The sequence below is a fragment of the Salvelinus sp. IW2-2015 genome, unplaced genomic scaffold (assembly GCF_002910315.2).
Source record: "Salvelinus sp. IW2-2015 unplaced genomic scaffold, ASM291031v2 Un_scaffold1760, whole genome shotgun sequence".
Classification (NCBI taxonomy): domain Eukaryota; kingdom Metazoa; phylum Chordata; class Actinopteri; order Salmoniformes; family Salmonidae; genus Salvelinus; species Salvelinus sp. IW2-2015.
In genome coordinates this window covers 18,810-27,785 of record NW_019943140.1, presented here as the reverse complement: position 1 = coordinate 27,785, position 8,976 = coordinate 18,810, and the positions used below count along the sequence as shown (strand labels likewise).

Sequence of the window (8,976 nt, the reverse complement as noted above, 5' to 3'; positions counted from 1 at the left end):
AGCGACAGGTAGCGATGCACCAACACCAGTTCACACACTCAATGCTGAATACTCCCTCTAGCTAGCTAGCTAGTGCAGTGAAGTTCTAGCTAATACACAAATGAGTTGTCATGACATCTGTTCTGCCGTGATTAGTGCACCCGAGTCTACAGCAAAGCCGCTCTGTGATGTCATCGCTTTGGTCAAATGTTACAAAGTAGCCAAATCAAATTATATTCATCACATGCGCCGGATAGAACTGGTTGTAGACATCACAGTGAAATGCAGTCTTACAAACCTTTCCCAACGATTCAGAGTAAAAATAAATCCCCAACATAGAACTAACAGGTGTACAGTACATGAAGGCAGGGTAAAGTGACTAGACATCAGGATAGATAATAATATAGGTATTTGAGGTAGATATGTACATGAAGCAGGTAAAGTGACTAGGCATCAGGATAGATAAATAATAAGGTATTTGAGGTAGATATGTACATAAAGGCAGGGTAAAGTGACTAGACATCAGATAGATAATAATAAGGTATTTGAGGTAGATATGTACATGAAGGCAGGGTAAAGTGACTAGGCATCAGGATAGATAATAATAAGTATTTGAGGTAGATATGTACATGAAGCAGGGTAAAGTGACTAGACATCAGGATAGATAATAATAAGGTATTTGAGGTAGATATGTACATGAAGGCAGGGTAAAGTGACTAGGCATCAGGATAGATAATAATAAGGTATTTGAGGTAGATATGTACATGAAGGCAGGGTAAAGTGACTAGGACATAGGATAGATAATAATAAGGTATTTGAGGTAGATATGTACATGAAGGCAGGGGAAAGTGACTAGACATCAGGATAGATAATAATAAGGTATTTGAGGTAGATATTGTACATGAAGGCCAGGGTAAAGTGACTAGGCATCAGGATAGATAATAATAAGGTATTTGAGGTAGATATGTACATGAAGGCAGGGTAAAGTGACTAGGCATCAGGATAGATAATAATACGGTATTTGAGGTAGATATGTACATGAAGGCAGGGTAAAGTGACTAGGCAGGATAGATAATAATAAGGTATTTGAGGTAGATATGTACATGAAGGCAGGGTAAAGTGACTAGACATCAGGATAGATAATAATAAGAGTAAAATAAAGACCATAGCGAGGCACAGTGCCAGCTGTCAGAGTCAGATACATGCTGATTTCTGAGAACAGTTCCATAACTTTGGTGCCGTACAACTTCATCAACGACCTGGCAAACTAGCTAGCTACCGTATGGCCATTCAAACAAGCATGCGATAGGCTGCTAGCTGGAGCAGGTTTGCCATAGTAGCCAGAGTGTCATAGCTATTGAGAGCGGAGTGATTTTCATAACTAGTGTTAGGCGGATCAGCCTTTTTAGAGATGAGTTCCACGTCCTACAAGACAGACCGGTCGAGGCACGAGTGTCGTGTAGGAGTGACGCCATCCGACGTGAGGCAATGCTTAATATGGACTGTCCAGAGATATTTTACCCATGATCTTGATGAGAATAGCCATGATCTTGATAATTGTATTTTAAAGACAGTTATATTTAATGGATTAAATAAACTGGAAAGGAATACAATATGAGTAGGCTATACCATTGTTTGGTTCTGAGTTTATGAAATATAATTATTCATGTCACTGAGGAAGAGAGGGTAATGTATAACGTTTACATTATGTCAGGATATGTTATTGTTAGCCATCAGGGATCCTCTGGGAGGGATCCTCTGGGAGGAGAAGACACACAGTCTGCTACCAGTCACCATAACAGCCTTGAGTTGGGGAGGAGTGAGCACTTTGGGGCAGAGGTCATGTCAGATGAAGTGAGGAAGAACAGATATCGCTAAGGTTCTGTCTAGCAACAGAGATGCATTGGCTGTTCAGATGTGTAGGAGGAGACTCAGCATAGTGAAATAACAGTGCTTGAGTGAATATGTGGTCGTCTGATGCAACTGTATTGACCCAATGGACGAATAAACTTGGTTTAAGCTTCCATAGTGTCCGTCGGGTTGTTACTCTGATAATTAGAACCTAACACCATCAACATGTATTTTCTGTTCATACGTGTCGGGTACATTTCCACAGTAGATCTGATGTGGTAAATGAGGAAATACTTTATTGTTAATTGTCAAATAGATAAATCACCCCTTAGTCTGTTCATGAAGTAGGACTAAATCACCCCTTAGGTCTGTTCATGAAGTAGGACTAAATCACCCTTAGCTGTTCATAAAGTAGGACTAAATCACCCTTAGTCTCTTCTTAAAGTAGAACTAAATCACCCTCTTAGTCTGTGTCATAAAGTAGGACTAAATCACCCCTTAGTCTGCTCATAAAGTAGGACTAAATCACCCCTTAGTCTGCTCATAAAGTAGGATAAATCACCCTTAGTCTGCTCAAAAGTAGGACTAAATCACCCCTTAGTCTGTTCATGAAGTAGGACTAAATCACCCTTAGTCTGTTCATAAGTAGGACTAAATACCCCTTAGTCTGGTCCATAAAGTAGGACTAAATCACCCCTTAGTCTGCTCATAAAGTAGGACAAATCACCCTTAGTCTGTTCATAAAGTAGGACTAAATCCCCTTAGTGTTCATAAAGTAGAGACTAAATCACCCTTAGTCTGCTCATAAAGTAGACTAAATCACCCCTTAGGTCTGTTCATAAAGTAGAACTAAATCACCCCTTAGTCTGTTCATAAAGTAGGACTAAATCACCCCTAGTCTGTTCATAAAGTAGAACTAAACACCCCTTAGTTGTTCATAAAGTAGAACTAAATACCTTGTCTGCTCATAAGTAGAAACTAAATCACCCTTAGTCTGTTCATAAAGTAGAACTAAATCACCCCTTAGTCTGCTCATAAAAGTAGAACTAATCACCCTTAGTCTGCTCATAAGTAGAACAAATCACCCCTTAGTCTGCTCACAAAGTAGGACTAAATCACCCCTTAGTTTGCTCATAAAGTAGGACTAAATCACCCCTTAGTCTGTTCATAAAGTAGAACAAATCACCCTTAGTCTGCTCATAAAATAGGACTAAATCACCCCTAGTCTGTTTCATAAAGTAGGACTAAATCACCCTTAGTCTGTTCATAAAGTAGGACTAAATCACCCTTAGTTGTTCATAAAGTAGGCATAAATCACCCCTTAGTCTGCTCATAAAGTAGGCAAAATCACCCCTTGTCTGTCTTAAGTATAACTAAATCACCCCTTAGTCTCTTCTTAAAGTAGAACTAAATCACCCCTTAGTCTGTTCATAAAGTAGACGAAATCACCTTAGTCTGTCATAAAGTAGGACTAAATCACCCTTAGTCTCTTCTTAAAGTAGAACAAATCACCCCTAGTCTGTTCAAAGTAAACTAAATCACCCTTAGTCTGTTATAAAGTAGACTAAATCACCCTTAGTCTGTTCATAATTAGGACTAAATCACCCCTTAGTCTGTCATAAGTAGGACTAAAGTCATGCTTAGTTGCTCATAAAGTAGGACAATCACCCCTTAGTCAGTTCATAAAGTAGAACTAAATCACCCCTTAGGCTGCTCATGACGTAGGACTAAATCACCTTAGTCTGCTCATGAAGTAGGATTAAATCACCCTTAGTCTGCTCTTAAAGTAGGACTAAATAACCCTTACTCTGCTCATGAAGTAGGATTAATATGACGTATTGATAGTTTAACGAGAGATCACCTGGCGATAGTCTGTGTGTGACTTTCAACGGTTACAATTTGCCCAAGTATTCCAAAGGTTTACTATTCAAAATTCAAAAAGACACTCACACATTTGAGCTATCTTTTGTTGCAGGTGCATGGTAATAAAAATAAAAAATAAATGAGAAAAAATCTCTGAGGAAGGCCTTGAAGCCGATTCTAAAGCAGTGATACATCAAGAGCAGCGTGCAGGTTTCTTATTTATTCTCTAAGGTTCACTGTTCAAAGGGATAGAAATATATACAAAATAACAAAAAACATACTTGCAAACTCTTGATTAAACCGGAGCTAGCAGCGTGAAGACAAAGAGAATTAGATGGAAAACTGAGAGAAAGACAACGAGAATTAGATGGAAAACATAGAGAAAGAAGAGAATTAGATGAAAATAGAGAGAAAGACAGAGAGAATAGATGGAAAATAGACAGAAAGACAGAGAATTAGATGGAAACCAGAGAGAAAGCAGAGAGAATTAGATGGAAAACAGAAAGACAAAGAGAATTAGATGGAAAATAGAGAGAAAACAAAGAGAATTAGATGGAACCAGAGAGAAAGACAGAGAGAATTAGATGAAAACAGAAAGACAAGAGAATTAGATGGAAAATAGAGAGAAAGACAAAGAGAATTAGATGGAAACAGAGAGAAAGAAACAGAAGCATACTGTAAGATATTGCCTGGATGTGATACTATGCAACGCAAATTGGCAGCTCCAGGTGACTGGTTTTCCTGCTCTCAGAGGGGGACGGTGTGTGTGTGTGTGTGTGTGTGTGTGTGTGTGTGTGTGTGTGTGGTGTGTGTGTGTGTGTGTGTGTGTGTGTGTGGTTCTTTCTCCTTGTGGGGACCTAAAATCCCCAAAAGGCCCAGAAGGATAGTAAAACAAGGAAAATGATCCCATGTGGGAACATTTCCCACATCCCCATGAGGACAAAGGCTATTTTAATCTTAGGGGTTAGGTTTAGGGTCAGGAGTTAGGTTAGGGTTGAGTTAGGTTTAGGGTTAGGAGTTATTTAGGTTTGAGTTAGGTTTAGGTTTAGGAGTTAGGTTTAGGTTAGGTTAGGTTTAGGGTTTGGAGTTAGGTTTAGGGTTAGAGTTAGGTTTGGAGTTAGGTTTAGGTTAGGAGTTGTTTAGGGATTAGGTTTAGGAGTTAGGTTTAGGATTAGGTTTAGAGTTAGGTTTAGGAGTTAGGTTTAGGAGTTAGGGAAAATGGGGGGTTTGGGTTATATGTTATTGGGTGTTTTACGCAAGCAGCAGGTGTGTAGAAGAAGTTGTTGGTGTGTGACGATAACCTGGCAGTCTGGTGTTGGAGCTGTCACAGTACTCACATTAACAGGTTGCCAGGTGCAGACATGGACCTCTCCTCTCTACTTCTGGGACTCAAAGGGGTTACCGAACGACCTCTTCCGCAGCATGGCCTTCACCAGGATCTGAATACACACACGGTGAGTGATGCACAGTCACTCACCTAAAACACACACACACACCACACACACACACACACACAACACACCACACACACACCACACACACCACAACCACAACACACACACACACACACACACACACACACACACAACACACACACCACACACACACACACACACACACACACACACACACACACACACACACACACACACAACACACTCTTCAGGCTCCTTAGGCTCCTTACCACAGCAGAAAGGCTGGGGACAAACTTGACAGAGTTCTGCACTCCTCCTCAGTGACCTCACCACGGTACAGTGTTCCTCTCTGAGGTAAGGGTCACAGCCATCTTGGGTCACCCACGGGTCCAACTGAGAGACAACACCACACAACAAGAATGTCACAGTGGATATGTGCCTCGGCACTACTAGACAAACCCTGTAAAGCGTCTGTGTGTTAGTGGTGAGATGAGTCAGGCGCAGGACAGATATGAGTAATGAAAGTAATTTTACTCAATATATCACAATACACGTCCGTAATAAATACAGGCACAAATATGGACCGCAATAGAAAAACAATTACTCACAAACAACATGGGGAACAGAGGTTAAATAAAAACAAGTAATTGGGGAATGAAACCAGGGTGTGTAAGACAATGACAAAACAAATGGAAAATGAAAAGAGGATCGGCGATGGCTAGAAGGCCGTGACGTCGACGCCAACGCCGCCGACAAGGAGAGGGACCGACTTCGGTGGAGGTCGTGACAAACTCTCACTTGAGCGGATATTACAGATGCAACACCCAGAATACACATCATCAGAAATACACATCACCCGGCGAAGAGAAAGGGGGATAAGAATCTAAAGAATGTATGGACAGACTGTAGAAATGCCTGCTGCTGTAAACAGTCTTCTAAAGCCAAGGCTGTCTAATGTCAGGACTGACAAGGAGAGGAGAGAGGAGAGAGAGAGAGAGAGATAGATAGAGAGAGAGAGAGAAGAGAGAGAGGAGAGAGAGAGAAGAGAGAAGAGAGAGAGAGAGAGAGAGAGGGGGAGAGAAGAGAGAGAGGAGAGGAGGAGAGAGAGAGAGGAGAGGGGGGAGAGGGGAGAGAGAGAGAGAGAGGGAGAGGGAGAGAGAGAGAGGGGAGAGGGGGAGAGAGAGAGAGAGAGAAGGGTGAGAGAGAGAGAGAGAGAGAGGGGGGAGAGGGAGAGAGGGGGAGAGGGGGAGAGAGAGAGGAGGGGAGAGAGAGAGAGGGGGAGAGGGGGAGAGAGAGAGAGAGAGTGAGAGAGTGAGAGAGAGGAGAGAGAGCGAGGAGAGGAGGAGAGAGAGAGAGAGAGAGAGAGAGAGAGAGAGAGAGAGAGAGAGAGAGGCGAATGTAGATGGTGTGTCACTGTGTCAGGATGTCAGGGGCTTTCCTAATTAAAGGCTGGCTAGTTAGAACTTCCCCTGTGGTGTCGGGGACTTTTCATAAAGGCAGAACACATGTTTTTAGAAAAGTCAATGTGATGTGTGTTGAATGAAGCAGGGCAGGTTTTGAAAGAGACTTAAAGCCATCAGTTCAGAGAAGATATGAATGAGGGAGGCATTGCATACATTATGTTCAGTACATTCATGTCGTTCATGGACATTTAATATAGCAATAGCATTCTAGTTTGTCCATAGTTCTTCATATCCCACAGAGGGCTAAGAGAGGTGCTATCTGACTGGGTGTAGGTTAATGATTTTGCTGTGTATGAGAACATTTGGAGATGGGTACTGTGCAGTTAGGCTACTGGTGTCAGTCAGTTAGGCTACTGGTGTCAGTTCAGTTAGCGCACTTGGTGGCAGTCAGTTAGCCACTGTGTCAGTTAGGCCACTGGTGTCAGTTAGCACTGGTGTTCAGTTAGCCACTTGGCGTCAGTACCCTGGCGTCAGCTTAGGCCACTGGTGTCAGTTAGGCCACTGTGTCAGTTAGGCTACTGGTGTTCAGTTAATCTACTTGGTGTCAGTTAATCTACTGGTTCAGTTAATCTACTGGTGTCAGTTGGCCACTGGTTCCGTTAGGCCACTGGTATGTTTACCGTACATTGTTTATTTATACATCAATATACTATATTTCAAATCAAAAAGTAAATAATTTAATCCTAAACTGGGTCGCATCTTATTTGAGTCAGATGTGGTGTGGTGTGTGTTGTTGTGTCAGGCGGGGATGTGTGTGTGTGTGATGGTGTGTCAGGGGGATGTGTGTGATCGCTGAACTCCAGTGAGGCAGGTAGTGTTCAGGAGACAGGGATGACACCACTGCGGCTAATTTAGCCCCCCCCCCCCCACACACACACACACACACACACACAGTCCTGCGAGAGAGAGGATCGCTGACTACAGATGGAGATGAGAAGTTAGAACTCCGTCTCTTTTACAGAGAGGCCAACAGGGAGAGAAGATTCAGCTTTTCACCTTCAGTCTGGGGACTTCCCTTCCACGATCTTTGTGTGTGTGTGTGTGTGGTGTGTGTGTGTGTGGCGTGTGTGTGTGGTGTGGTGTGTGTGTTGTGTGTGTGTGTGTGTGTTGTGTGTGTGTGTGTGTGTGTGTGTGTGGGTGTTGTGTGTGTGTGTGGTGTGTGTGTGTGTGTGTTGTGTGTGGTGTGTGTGTGTGTGTGTGTGTTGCGTGCGTGTGTATCTTTATCACTGAGGACAGCTGTTGATCTGGCCTGGAGAGGACAGTTTCAGCACCGCCTGTTAAGAGTCCTATTGTGTAAAAAAAATAAACTCCTACAGACCTCCTACAGTACCATTGTCTAACTCAGAGGGTGACGCTCCTCCACTCACCTTGATCTCAGGTATCGTGATCCTGGGTGTCTGGGTTCTTGTCCAACATTTTCTGGATCAGAGTCTTCAGCTCTTCACTAATCTCTGGCCTACAGGAACAAACAAACACATAACACCACACAACATACACACACAAACACACAGAGGTCAGGATACACAGAGGTCAGGGCTGGTACAGTATTAATCAAGGTATAACATAATCTGCTTGGCACTCAGCATTGGAATTAGGGGTAAGGCCCTGCGACAGACTAGCGTCCTGTACAGGGGGAAACTCGTACATCAGGCTGCCTCAGGCTACAGAAACAGGAAGAGGGCTCATGCCCTATAGGCGTCGCGCTCGGAACAGGCTTACTTACCTCCAGCGAGACCCGTGTTAATAATAACAATGGTGGAAGTTAAGATACAGCCCGGCAGTGTTATACGAGGTGTTTGCATTTCAGACGGGCCCAGCAGTGTTATTACGAGGTGTTTTCATTCAAGACCCCAGCAGTGTATTACAGGTGTTTTCATTAAGACGCCAGGCAGTGTATTCGAGGTGTTTCATTAAGACGGCCCAGGCAGTGTTATTACGAGGTGTTTTCATTAGACGGCCCGGCAGTGTTATTACGAGGTTTTTCATTAGACGGCCCAGGCAGTGTTATTACGAGGTGTTTTCATGAAGACGCGCCAGGCAGTGTTATTACGAAGTGTTTTCATTAAGACGCCCAGCAGTGTTATTACGAGGTGTTTTCATGGAAACGGGCCAGGCATTGTTATTACGAGGTGTTTTCATGAAGACGGCCCAGCAGTGTATACGAGGTGTTTTTCATGAAACGCCCAGGCAGTTTATTACGAGGTGTTTTCATTAGACGGCCAGGCAGTGTTATTACGAGGTGTTTTCATTAAGACGGCCCAGGGCAGTGTTATTACGAGGGTTTTCATTAAGACGGCCCGGCAGTGTATTACGAGGTGTTTTCATGAGACGGCCCAGCAGTTGTTATTCGAGTGTTATTCATTTAAAGACGGCCCAGCCAGTGTTATTACGAGTGTTTTCATGAA

At 43.1% G+C, this 8,976-nt stretch overlaps 1 long non-coding RNA gene across 2 annotated transcripts in view; it reads right to left on the bottom strand.

Annotated features, from left to right (window-relative positions):
* The window catches only part of LOC112071900 (uncharacterized), a 10,530-nt gene extending 2,474 nt beyond the window's left edge, over window positions 1–8,056 (bottom strand). The window contains exons 1-3 of one of the 2 annotated variants that reach the window (XR_002894193.2): window positions 7,939–8,056; window positions 5,378–5,501; window positions 5,031–5,132 (exon numbers count right to left, since the gene is read on the bottom strand). This is a non-coding gene — a long non-coding RNA (uncharacterized lncRNA). Of the gene's footprint in view, window positions 1–5,026; window positions 5,133–5,377; window positions 5,502–7,938 lie in introns of both variants that reach the window. The other variant, XR_011475996.1, reaches the window with a different exon arrangement.
* Between the last annotated feature and the right edge of the window lie 920 nt (window positions 8,057–8,976).